We start from the raw sequence: 13,954 nt of genomic DNA on the forward strand, positions 1-13,954 counted from the left end.
AAAAAAAAAAAAAAAAAAAAAGAAAGCTTATTTACATTTGTATCGTATGAACAAAAAATTAAGATTTAATAATGGGTATTTTTGATAACTTTTCTTTTGTGTAAATCATCAATTACTACTTCTCATAAGAAAATAATAAAGCATATACGACTAAGTAACTCACGCACATACGAAACCAAAATATTTACATGTTATTTTATTGCTTTTGTTGGTTTAAAGAACGATACAACTGAGGTAAAAAAAAAAGAATGATACAATTAAAATCTTAATTACAAATTACATAAAAAGATAAAATGTGGTAAAACATAATTTGGTTTAGGGACTTAAAGTTAATCTTTGTCCTACTATACTTCACTCTACTACTATATACTTCTCAAAACCCACTTATAAACATCAAACAAACCCCGTTTTTACGATCTAATGTATATCACTTACATGAGATAACAAATAAACTCAAAAATCAAAATGCAATCTTGGTTTCAAGAAATAGTGAAATCAAATAAAAATATATATTGTCGGCCAGCACAAGCGCCTCATGCTCCGATGTGATCTTCAAGATGTCGAGAAGCTGGTCAGGATAAAACTTCTCATCTGTGCATAGGTGCTTGTATATCACATCTCCTACACTTGCTTTCCCACTCTGTCCACAACAACACCGATTTGGTTTCAACACTTTCTATATTAGTCGCAATAATAGTTATCTTTTTATATTTCCCCTAATCATATATGTGTATATATACCTTTGGAAGAGTGGTAAGATAAGAATCAGGAATAGCCATGTCATTAAGAGTAGAATCGTTAATGGCCAATGCTGCTTTATGTATCTGACTGGCACAATCGCGTTTGTGACGCAAATGCTTTCTTTCTTCTTCCGATAAACCTTCAGCAGGAACACATGGCACCGGAAGCCACAATTTCTCATCTTTCCGTTGAACCACCACTTTCCTAAACGTTCCTGTATATCTACCACCACCACTCGAGTTCATAGATGAGCTTCCTCTTTCAACGTACCAGAACTCATTATCTGTGAAACTATCCAATATTTCCTACAAAGCCAAACCAATCATGTTGGCAATCTTGAATCTTGGTTATATAATCTGTCTAATTCAAGTCTTTTACTTACCATTAGCATGTTATCGAGCTTTCTCAAAGCGGGAAGACTCATGAGAATATCAGATCGTAGCTTTTTTCTGTTATCTAGAATTTAAACAACAAAATACCGAGGTTTTAGTGTATGATCTGTTGTCAAAATTAAGATAGTCTTGATGAAGTCATATCTTTGACTTCTTACCTCAACATTAGTACCAAGAGAGCCTTAGAATGTTGTCGATCTTGCTTTGTTTTAACAGCTGCAAGGAAGAAACCAGATTGTCTCTCTCCGTCTCTTCTTCATTAAGCCAACCTTGAAATATCCTTTCTAAGAAATTCTTTATCTTCCTGTAAATCTCCGGGTTCTTGATTTCTCCCACATATTTCTTGAACTCGTCGCTGAAGCAAAGCTGTTTCACATGCGTAAAGTCAAGTCTCAAAGAATGAGAATGAACCAAAAGAACACAAATCAAATAATTACCTTCCATTTTGAATTGTCAAGCTGGTTAAACTCAATGTTCGCACAAGCAATAGCCTGCGCTAATGACTCGTCTTCTCCGGCACTATGGAAACAGCCACGTTCCTTTGCGTCTTTTACCAGATTCCTCCACACAGATTTACTATTCATCAAAGTTGCCTCATTTCCAAGTATCCATAAACAGAACCTATAGAAAAACACAAATAATAATATAGACACATTCACTTGCAATAACCAAAGAAATGAGATATGCCAAAATTACCTTGCTCGAGTGAGTAATACATTTGCTCTTCGGCGGTCTGCAAGGAATCCAACCCTTCCAACACCGTTGGACCTAACAGTTGAAACTATTATAATATCCTCTTCGCCACCTTGAAACGCATCCACAGTGCGAACCCTCACAGAGAAGAGTCCACCTGCATCACCTCTACATGTTTCATGAATCTTTTCTTGGATTGCACTTACTTGAGCCTTATAAGGGGAAATAACACCAACGTTTATGCGTATTTTTGTTTTCTCTGAAACTGCATTTAATAAACAAAAAAAAAACTGTTTCATTGTACCAAAACCAAAGAGAGACGAACTTTTTTATAGACTTCAAATAGACATAAAACAATTCATCTCTCGCTTCCACAACTCTTTCTTCTCTGTACTCAATGGTTGTAACCTTAAACTCTGTCCAAACACAGTCGCTGCAACAACACAACAGATACACGCTACACTATAAATACTCTGTTTCAAAAACAGAGCATATATGAGAGGAGTAGGAGAAGAAGAAGACAAACCATAAAGATTGGTTTATGGAATTTGAGACAGTAACAGCTGTACAAACTCCTTTCCCACTTCCTGACATATCTTCACCAAGCAATAGCTTCGCAAATCTTTCTCTCATCATCTCTAGTTCTGCACTACAAAACCCGATTTAACTATAATGTGAAAAGAACAAAGGTACAATCTTAATGAAACTTACCTGGCCTGACCTTCTCTCCTACAACTATTATCCCATAGATGAGCTTCATATCTTCCCGTCCATCTATGTCTGCATATCAATCAATCAAATAATATTACATTAGTACTTTTGCACTTAAACTAATAGTAATAATAACCTTCAAGTCTTTGACCAAATGTCAAATAACACAAAATAGTTTAATTAATTAATTCCTTAATCACAACAAAACTGCCTTGGATTCTTCTTGTCATAATAGAATGAACTTACCGAGTAACACCTCTGTAAATCGAAGTCCTTTGTCCAAACGTATCAGTGATTTTCTTGTTAGAACAATCCGATGTTTCAACAGCCACGATTGGCTTCTCTTTCTTAGATTCTGTCTTCTCGTTGTTGTTGTTGTTTCTCTCACCACCACCACGGTAATGATGATTAGTAATCTCATTATCATTACGATGCTGATTAGTACTGTTGTTAACGTTAACCGCAAGTGACAAAGCTCCGCCAGTGGTGTTGGTGTTATTAGATCCACTGTGAAACCCTAAGTCCGGTCCGGACCGGTCCGGAAGAAGATTCAACAACGTGACCCAAATACTCTCTAGCGAGATGAGTCATCGACTTCAGAACCGGAGTTTGTAGAGAAAGCGGTTTGAAAACCGGCCATGGTTTTGAAATCGTGGTGATCGGAATAGAAGCCGGTTTGGTTGTGGTTGTGGTTGTGGTTGTGACGTGGATCGTAGATTTTAGTGAGGGAAGAGTCTTGTGTTTCGGTTTGACTGTTGTCTGAGTAACGAACCATCGAAGAAGAATTACCGAGAAAATCTTCGAGCTTAAGGATGTGACTCTAAGAATGAGACTGCAGGTCTACGAACGTTGTTAAGATTGTTGAATCCGCCATTGAAGCTGCTGCTGCTAACTGAGCTTCTTCTTTGAAAAACTCTTGTGGCTTCTGATTCGTCCAACCTATATATATATAAAAGTTGATGGATTTAGAATTTTAGATACGTATGTTACGATGAAGGAATAACAATGCTGATAAACGATACAAAGCCGAGAAAAAAAATAAAACCCTAAAAGTAAAACCCTATAAATAAAACCCTATTTTTTTTTTGTCTCTTTGTTGCGTTATGGTGAAAACAAACAATATGATTGTATTTATAGTTGTAAATGACCTATCTTTTTAGGGTTTCTAGTAAGAAGGTGTATTGTCGTCGGGTTTTTTTCCCTGCAGAAGCCCATTAATTTTTAGATTAACGTCGATCTACAATCTAAGCCCATTAATTATATCAAATTTGTAGAATTTGTAGTATAAAACAGAACCTTAGTTGTAAAAAGGGTGTTTTCCGGGAAATTTAGGGATTAAATTAGCAAATTCTATTTGTGCAATTAACTTTTTATGCAATTAGATTATTTCTAAACCAATTTTTGATTTATTTTTAATGCGAAAATAGGTAATTTTACGTCCAGGGGCAAAATATTTTAACGTAAAGGGCAATTTCATTAATGGTATAATGGTAAAATTTTGCTGAGATTGAATGTGGGACGTTTTCACTTCTCGTTTAATATAATTGATATGGTAAAATCGGATTGGAAGTCAAGCCAGATTAATGTTTTGAAACATGACACAGTTTGTTAAAACAGAAATTTTTAAAAATATGTATGTAACATAATAATTTTTGCCTAATAAGAAAATTCATAAGCTACAGAAAAAATCTTGCAACTATAACTAAGCACTAATCATTTTTTTTTTTTTGATCAAAACTAAAGCACTAATCATAAGGCCCATATTTCTCGGAGAAACAAGTAAATAAAAACAAAAGACATGAAAAATGGGAGAAAAAAATATATTTTCTTAATGATTAAATAAAGTGTAAAAATTGTTTGGAAAATATGTATGCCAAGTCAGGGCCATCTTCTTAGATATACACAGTATTGATTACTTTCATTGCTGGTTGGGTGCAAATTTATGTATTGGTTGTACTTGTAACATTTGTATTATTGGTAGTAGGAGTAGCCACAAATCGGATAGTTTGAATTTTTGGGTATCTAGATCCGGATCTCTGAAACAACATGGATTCAGATTTGCCAATATTAATAGATATTTGCGGTCGAATATCGAATTCATAATATTAATAAAATAAGACTAAAATAGTTTTTATTAAGTGGGATATGTCCTCTTGTGTAATTAGTCTATACTTGTGTATTAGTTTGGTTAATTACCTTATATGTATTTAGGTCAAGGATGTGTACATGTATATAAGGTTGTGGCCTTACCACGTTATGAATAAGAAAACCTATACCTCAATACTAGGTTTTTGACATGGTATTAGAGCTTAACCTAAATTTTTAGGCTATACGATCCTCTGTGCTTCCTCTGTTTTTCTTTGATCTCTTTCCTTGACCTTAGTATTTTCGATCTACTCTCATCGATATACTTTTCTGATGTCGGGTATACTTTCTGGCACTGATGTCACGGATGACTCCTCGACCGTGAAAGAGACACGAACACGAACTGAAACAACTCGACGTCGGATCGATCCCTATGATCTGTCCTCCGGTGATAATCCCGGTTCTGTCATCTCCCAACCACAGCTCAGTGGTTCTAACTACGATGAGTGGGCGATGAATCTACCCCTTGCTTTGCGAGCAAGGAAGAAATTTGGCTTTTGCGGATGGATCTATCCTCAAACCAACTGATGACTCTGAAGATATTGAAGATTGGTGGGCCAATAACACGATGGTTGTTTCTTGGATTCGGCTGACGGTGGCTCCGGATCAGAGTAGCTCACTTTCTCACCATGAGATTGCTCATGACCTGTGGATGCACATACAAAAGCGTTTCTCGGTCAAGAATGGACAACGTGTTCAACGGATCAAAACTAAACTTGCAAATTGCCATCAACGGGGTCTAGCGGTTGAAGCATATTATGGGAAACTCACTAAACTTTGGACAAGTTTGGCCGATTTCCAGCAAGCTAAGACCGTTGAGGAGATAGCTAAAGAACGAGAAGAAGACAAACTTCATCAATTTTTTATGGGGCTTGATGAGAATTTATGGAGCGGTTAAATCCTCTCTACTTTCCAGAGATCCTCTTCCCTCTCTCGATGAAGCTTACCAAGTTGTGGCTCAGGACGAAGAATCTAAGAGAGCTGGTCGTATGATGGAAGAGCGCCATGATGGGGTTAGTTTCACGGTTCATACGACTTCTCGCCCACGGCAACATGTTGAACTAAAGGATCCTAATGCCGTATGCACGAGTTGTGGGAGAAGTGGTCACCTGGCTGAAAATTGTTTTCGGAAAATTGGATATCCTTGGTGGTGGGGAGACCGTCCGTGATCCAAGCCTATGACACAACAGAGTGCTTCGAGTAATGATCGTCGCAACTCTTTTGTTTCCTCACAGTCTTCTACCACTGAACCTGCTCGGGTGAATCAGATCACGACATCCAAACCTGCTGTTGCTGCTCATACTTTTCTCACTGATGCCGACAGAGTTGGTTTTAGTGGTTTGAGTGACCAGGATTGGAAAACACTACGGGCTGTTCTTAACAAACATAAAGGTGATTCTCATGAGCGTCTCTCGGGTAAGTTCTTTATTGAATCTTGAATTATTGATACTGGTGCTTCGAATCATATGACCGGTAATGTGGATTTTCTGTTGGATGTGCGGGATATGGCTCCCATGTTCATTAAACTGCCGGATGGTCGACTTACCGTGACTACACGGACAGACAGTGTTCGTTTAGGCTCTCAACTGCGGTTAAATTACGTTTTTTTCGTTGATGAATTGCAATGTCATCTTATCTCCGTCTCGCAGTTAAGCAAAGATAGTGGTTGTCTGTTTCAGCTGTCTGATAAGATTTGTGTTATCCATGACCGCATCACACAGATGGTGATTGGAGCGCGTGAGGAGCAACATGGACTTTACTTCTTTCGAGGTCTGGAGGTCGCGCGTACGGCACAGTCTATGGAGAAGCAGTCTAGTGATGTGTGGCATCGGCGATTAGGTAATCCTGCCTCTAAAGCGATGGAGTTGTTGCGGTTGTCGGATTCTAGTATTAGTAGTGGTTTTGATTTTAAGTCTTGCGATGTTTGTATTCGTGCAAAACAATCTCGTGATCCTTTTCCGTTAAGCATTAATAAAACAACAGAGAGTTTTCAGTTAATTCATTGTGACTTATGGGGTCCCAATCGGACTACCTCCATTTGTGGTTCTCGCTATTTCCTCACCATCCTTGATGATTACTCTCGAGCTTTATGGATTTATTTGTTGCCGAATAAAACAGAGGCACCCACTACTCTTCGGAATTTTATCTCTCTTGTCGAGCGACAATTTGACCGCAAGGTTAAGACCATTAGGAGCGACAATGGTTCTGAATTTCTCTGTCTCACCAATTATTTCCAGGATAACGACATTATTCATGAGACATCATGTGTTGGAACCCTTCAACAGAACGGTCGTGTTGCACGTAAACATCGACATATTTTGAACGTTGCTCGGGCTCTTCATTTTCAAGCTCACCTACCGGTTGAATTTTGGAGCCTTTGTGTCTTGACAGCAGGTTATTTGATCAACCACACTCCTAATCCTGTTCTTAAAGGGAAAAGTCCATTCAAGGTTTTGTATAATCGCTCTCCACCGCTTACTCACTTACGTATTTTTGGTTGTCTCTGTTATGTGCATAATCAAAACCATGGTGGTGATAAGTTTGCATCACGGAGTAATCGTTCGGTTTTTATTGGTTATCCTTTCGGGAAGAAAGGTTGGAAGGTTTACAACCTAGACACTGGAATCATTTCGACATCTCGAGATGTTGTGTTTCTCGAGCACGAGTTCCCGTTTTCTACACTGCAACGAACTGGTTCATCCTCGTCTTCGCCACCATTGTCACTCCCGGCAACTATTGAGGATGATTGTTTTGAATTTGCTCATGTCCCTCTATCTCCGTCTGTTCCTTCTCTTTTTGCTCCAACTGAAAATATCAGTCCATCTCCGGTTGTTGATCAGTCTTTGCCGTTTTCCCCGATCGTGACTCCTCCTTCTGCCTCTGTTGAATCTGTTTCACCGGTCCTTGCTTCTATCATACCGGATGAGGATGATACGTCTACTATCCTCTCGGTTGACTCTGTTTCGGAAACAGAGGAACAATCTCTTGATGTTTCTGACATACAAATGGGAAGAGGTTGTCGAGCTAAGGTACGCAGTACTCGACTTCATGATTATGTTACCAACACTACTCATGTTGGCTCCAATAGTGATTTTGTGGATTTTACATGGTATCCTATTGATGATTATGTTGATTGTTCTCGGTTTTCTGATTCTCATCGCGCCTTTCTTGCTGCAATTACTGAAGGTGTTATTCTCAAAACATATGCTGAAGCTTTTGAGAATGAACATTGGCGTGAGGCTGTTCGTGGTGAGATTGAAGCCCTTGAAGAGAATGGTACATTCACGGTTGAGACATTGCCTGAAGGGAAGAAGGCTTTTGGCTATAAATGGGTGTTTACGTTGAAGTATCACTCTGATGGGTCTCTTGAGCATTACAAAGCTCGTTTGGTGGTTCTTGGTAATCATCAAATTGAGGGACTCGACTATGACGAGACTTTTGCTCTGGTCTGTAAGATGGTTACTGTGAGATCATTTCTTGAGGTCTCGGTTTCTCGTAATTGGGAGGTTCATCAGATGGATGTCCATAATGCATTTTTGCATGGGGATTTGATGGAAGAGGTGTTTATTCGCTTACCTCCGGGTTTTCAGACGAATGACAAGACTCAAGTGTGTCGTTTACATAAGTCTCTCTACGGTCTTAAACAGGCTCCGCGCTGATGGTTTGCGAAGCTCTCGTGTGCTCTTCTTGAATACGGGTTCACGCAATCTATCAAGGATTATTCTTTGTTTACTGTGGTTGATGATACTGGTCTCATTCGTCTTCATGTGCTGGTGTATGTTGACGATTTGATTGTGTCTGGTAGTTCGGTGGCTCTTATCCAAGAATTCAAAGATTACATGAGTTCCTGTTTTCGTATGAAGGATCTCGGGATCTCGAAATATTTTTTGGGGATTGAAGTTGCTAGAAACGCCTCTGGCATGTACTTGTGTCAGCGCAAGTATACACTTGACATAATCTCGGAGCTGGGTCTACTTGGAGCTAAGCCGGTTTCTCATCCACTCGAACAGAATCATAAGTTGCAACATGCGGTTGGTAATCTTCTCCCAAATCCTTCTCGTTATCGTTGTTTGGTTGGTCGGTTGATCTATCTTGGTGTCACGCGTCCAGAACTTTCTTATGCGATACACATTCTATCCCAATTTATGAATGCACCACGTACGGAGCATTGGGATGCGGCGATACGAACGGTATGTTATCTTAAGGGTCGCCCGGGACAGGGTATTTTCTTGCGTGCGGACTCGGACCTATGTTTGGTTGCTTGGTGTGATGCGGATTATGCTAAGTGACCTCGTACTAGTCGTTCCCTCACGGCCTGGTTTATACAGTTAGGTGGCTCTCCTATCTCTTGGAAGACACGCAAACAGGATACAATATCCAGATCTTCAACTGAGGCGGAGTATCGTGCCATGGCGGATAGCCGGATACAATTAGTGAAGTTCTCTGGTTGCGTGAGTTGCTTAAGTCTCTTGGGGTTGATTGCTCGTATCCTATTCCTCTTCATTGTGACAACCAGTTTGCTATACATTTGAGTCGCAACCCGATTTTTCATGAACGGACGAAGCATGTTCAAAAGGATTGTCATTTTATCAAAGATGAGATAGTTCGTGGTGTTGTGGCTCCTCTGCATGTCCCGACGAAATTGCAGTTGGCGGATATTCTAACTACGGCTCTCGGTGGTACGGAGTTTGAAGCTTTTCTCCGCAAGTTGGGTATTTGTGATCTCCATACTCCAACTTAAAGGGGGGGGTATTAAGTGGGATATGTCCTCTTGTGTAATTAGTCTATACTTATGTATTAGTTTGGTAATTACCTTATATGTATTTAGGTCAAGGATGTGTACATGTATATAAGGTTGTGGCCTTACCACGTTATGAATAAGAAAACCTTTACCCCAATACTAGGTTTTTGACAGTTTTAAACTTTAAAAAAAAAAAAGAACAAAATCCAATAGAAAATACCTGAAAATGTACCAAGGCATATTTATAGTAAACAATTAAACTATTTATTATGAAAAACACGTAAATATGATACAAATAATTTATATAAATTTGCATATATAAAATACATCCGGATTAGATTTGGAAAATTTAATTAAATTCAAATGTTTGGATTTAAAAGTTCAGATTAGATTGGATCGGATTTGGATCACGGATACCCGGATATTATTATTATTTTTTTTTTTTGACGATACCCGGATATTATTATACTCAAGAAGATCAGTTATGTTTTTCTTTACATGACTATAGTTTTTAAAAGATTTCAGAACTAAAAATAAAATTTTCTTCTTATAAGAAAAATGAAAATAAAAAGATTGGTTAGAGACAAAGGAGACAGGTCCTTGCTTACCGAGAAGAGGACACGTCAAGCTGGTGATGGTACTGTCAAAGACAAAACAACTCAATTATTAAGCATACATTAATTATTACTGGTAGCCTAAATCTCTACTTTGTTACCTTAATTTAAAAAATCATTTAACTAATCCAAGTGGGTATTGCTTCTTTTTGTAGAGCGCATGAATCTTAATTGAGTGCCCACCACAGGGGACAAGCAGTGAGCTGTAAGGAACTCTGGTGGGTTTTGCATTATTTTCCATTTACCACATGTCTTGTACAAATAGTATAACTTTGGACCCTCTTTTAGAACTCGCCAGACACTATTTGGACGGTTGGGGTGGATCTAACGTCTAACAAGAAAATTAGAAATTAAACGGGGATTAATTTTAGAGTTATTTTATTAAATTAATAATAAAATAAAATATATAATTCTAAATATATATATATATATATTTATATAATTTTATTTATGTTAAAAGAAAAACATCAAATAAAATATAAAACTATAGTATTGTCTCTAAAATATAGTAAACACATAAAAAACATAATTTTAAAATAAAAATTTATAATTTTTATTAAAAGTTTGTACAATAGTTATTGTAAAACATCACACACTCTTAATTTAAATGTCTAAATAACAAAAAAAATATTTAATTTATATTTAGCTTCAAAAATAATCAGTATACAAAAAAGTAAGTGGAAAGAAATTGGATTAGACAAATTAAAATCAAATTAGACAAGCATAATTACATAATCGATGCTAGGCGGGAATTAGTCATTAATTGAGGTGCAGAAGGTAGGCCTAGCGATTTTACGGGGTGTAATCGGTGCTAGATGGAGATTTTTAAAACATGGACTTTGAGTAATTGTATTACTTATCAACAGAATTAATTAATATGGTATTATTGTAGTGTACTGTACTTTTGAGTCCAAATTATTGGTTTTTTGCCCTAAATGAATGAGTAACAAATAGAAATGTCCCATTTCCGCTTTCGCCAATACTAATGCGAAAATTGGGGTAGATTTCGTGATTTGAGAGATCATAATAATATGGTTAACGTCCAAAATTTGAGTGAAAATGTTAGTTCTTCAATTTTTATTATTTTCCTTCCTCCAAATTTTACTAATGGGGATCGCTAGTGGTGTTGGTACAAAACAAAACTGTTGTGGTGACCCTAGTACTTTTTTTTATGAACTAGAAGAATCATCAATGCTAAAAAAATCAACATTAGTACCACATGAAATAAGAAAATATATTTTTTTTGAATGAATGTTAAATTTAGCAGACACCCCCTCAGCTTTCTGACCACATTAGCATACGTCTGTTGACCTAGAATGTTTGCATATGTAATGTCCGTGTCCCAAAGAAAAGTGAAAGAACCAATCAATTTATGTGAAATCATGAAATTATCCGGTTTGGTTTAAGTTAATCCAGTTTAGAGCCGGTTTTGGGAAACCCTAAGTGATGTATTTATAATGATATGGACGCTTCTTCTCTCTGTTTGGTCGTGGATGTTATTCAATACTTGTGTTGAGAGAAAAAAAAAGAGATAGAGAGAGAGGAGAGAGCCTGTTGTGGTGTGAAGGAGATTAAAGGAGAAGGAGCAGAATCGTTAGGGTTTGGGAAGAAACAGTTTCGATATATCAAATCATTGTCAAAGGTAACGAAATTTGGTCGATTTGTTCTCAAGTCTTTCATCGTCATTCCCTTTTTTACAGAAGTGGATTTAGATTAAAACTCGATGAGTTATTGGCAGTTTGTGAGACACGTTTTCTCATACACGAATTGGGACCATCGGGAATTGTAACTGAGATCGTGGTCTCGTATCGTTTCTGATCGGCACGAAATTTAGTGGAAAGCTTTGTGACGTCTCGGACTAGCTTTTCACCAGAGGGATTTGATAGTTAACGGTTGGTTTTTATTTTAGGGTTTCGTCTTTAAGATTGTTCTTTTCTGATGTTTATGTCCACTTTGCTTTAAAGTTGTTTTTGGTTGTGTTACTTGTTGTAGGACGTTTCTGGACTGTTTCAGACGCAAGGAGAATTTCTCCTGGTTGTATTTGTTGTTAGAATCAGCTTGATAAGGTGATGCGTGACCATGAGCTTATCTGGGTGATTGGGTTGTATGACTTGTTTCGTGTGATGATATGTAGGTGTGGTGAATGTATTATTGGGTGAATTGTGCAATGACTGGTTTGTTATGTTTTATTTGTGGTTTTACTCTCAATTTGCTTGTGTGTATAGCTTGTAGATGGGAGGATCGTCTCACTGGGTATTTCTGGTAATACTCACGTATCTCATTGTGTTTGTGGTATAGGTAATGTGTAGCGTGGAATCATGGCGATGAGGAGGAGGATGATTTAGGGTCTTGTTTGTGTGTTGTTGGTTATATTGTTTATGTTGGAACCTTGGATAGAGTTATGCTAGGTTGTTGGATAGGATGGTTAGGAGTGTTATTGTATTGATGTGTATTGGTTTTGTATTATTGGTATGTTTCCGCTGTGCCTAATGGTTATTGCTGGTTTAATGATGAGTTGTGGTTTGGGTTGGTTAATTAAGTAGTATGGAATGCTTAATTATGTATTGTATTTATTATAAAAAAAAAACGTGTCGGGTTGTTTCAGTTTGGTATCAGAGCCTTTACTGTTCTTGGATGGTTTAGAGTGGTTTAAGGATATTTAATTGGTTGAATTATTTTCCTATTGTTGGATGCATGATGTTGTGTGATGAAATTGATTATGAGTAGTTAGTCAATTTTCATGTGGTATGCAGTCCTAGTATCATCCTCTTCGAGCCTTCAATGAGATTCCACGGTAAGTTGTTTTNATAGGTAATGTGTAGCGTGGAATCATGGCGATGAGGAGGAGGATGATTTAGGGTCTTGTTTGTGTGTTGTTGGTTATATTGTTTATGTTGGAACCTTGGATAGAGTTATGCTAGGTTGTTGGATAGGATGGTTAGGAGTGTTATTGTATTGATGTGTATTGGTTTTGTATTATTGGTATGTTTCCGCTGTGCCTAATGGTTATTGCTGGTTTAATGATGAGTTGTGGTTTGGGTTGGTTAATTAAGTAGTATGGAATGCTTAATTATGTATTGTATTTATTATAAAAAAAAAACGTGTCGGGTTGTTTCAGTTTGGTATCAGAGCCTTTACTGTTCTTGGATGGTTTAGAGTGGTTTAAGGATATTTAATTGGTTGAATTATTTTCCTATTGTTGGATGCATGATGTTGTGTGATGAAATTGATTATGAGTAGTTAGTCAATTTTCATGTGGTATGCAGTCCTAGTATCATCCTCTTCGAGCCTTCAATGAGATTCCACGGTAAGTTGTTTTATGTGTTGTTAGTTGTGTAGTGTTTTTAGCTTCTGTATGGGAGGTGCAGTTAGCTATTGACAAGTTGTTGGAAATTGGTGGATCACGCCGGTCTCAGGAAATACCGTTGGCAGTAATTTGTGAAAGTGGATGTGTTGGAAAGGGATTTCCGAGAAGTTAAGTTGGACACTTACTTTGTCCAAGGTGGCTGAAGTGCCACTGTTTAACAACATGACATGGTGTTCGGAGTACGAAATTTCCATGAAGCGGTGGTGTTGAGGATAGTTTCCTGAAATAGAACTTTCTATAAGTGGAAAGTTTCCATAAATGGATGGTTTCTAAAAATGGAAATTTTTTTGGGAAGTAGAACTTGTCCATTTTTTGGAAAGGCTGCGGGGGAACATCCAAAGTGGTTGAGATGTTTTGAGTGAGGCCTGGGGGTGGCCATGACTGTGATGATATTCTGGGAGAGATTATGGTGTTGGTAGGACATTGAGATGTTCTACGCGGATCACGGGGGTGGTCTCGGTTAGAGAAATGCTTATAGACGTTATGATCGTTTGCTAAAGGGACGGGGGGTCTTGAACAACTCATGAGGAGATGGGGGTTCTCCTGAGGG

The 13,954-nt window shown here is 37.7% G+C and overlaps 1 pseudogene; it reads right to left on the reverse strand.

Moving 5' to 3' along the window:
• Window positions 307–3,621, reverse strand: LOC104789383 (annotated as a pseudogene).

This window comes from Camelina sativa, chromosome 5 (genome assembly GCF_000633955.1).
Source record: "Camelina sativa cultivar DH55 chromosome 5, Cs, whole genome shotgun sequence".
Classification (NCBI taxonomy): domain Eukaryota; kingdom Viridiplantae; phylum Streptophyta; class Magnoliopsida; order Brassicales; family Brassicaceae; genus Camelina; species Camelina sativa.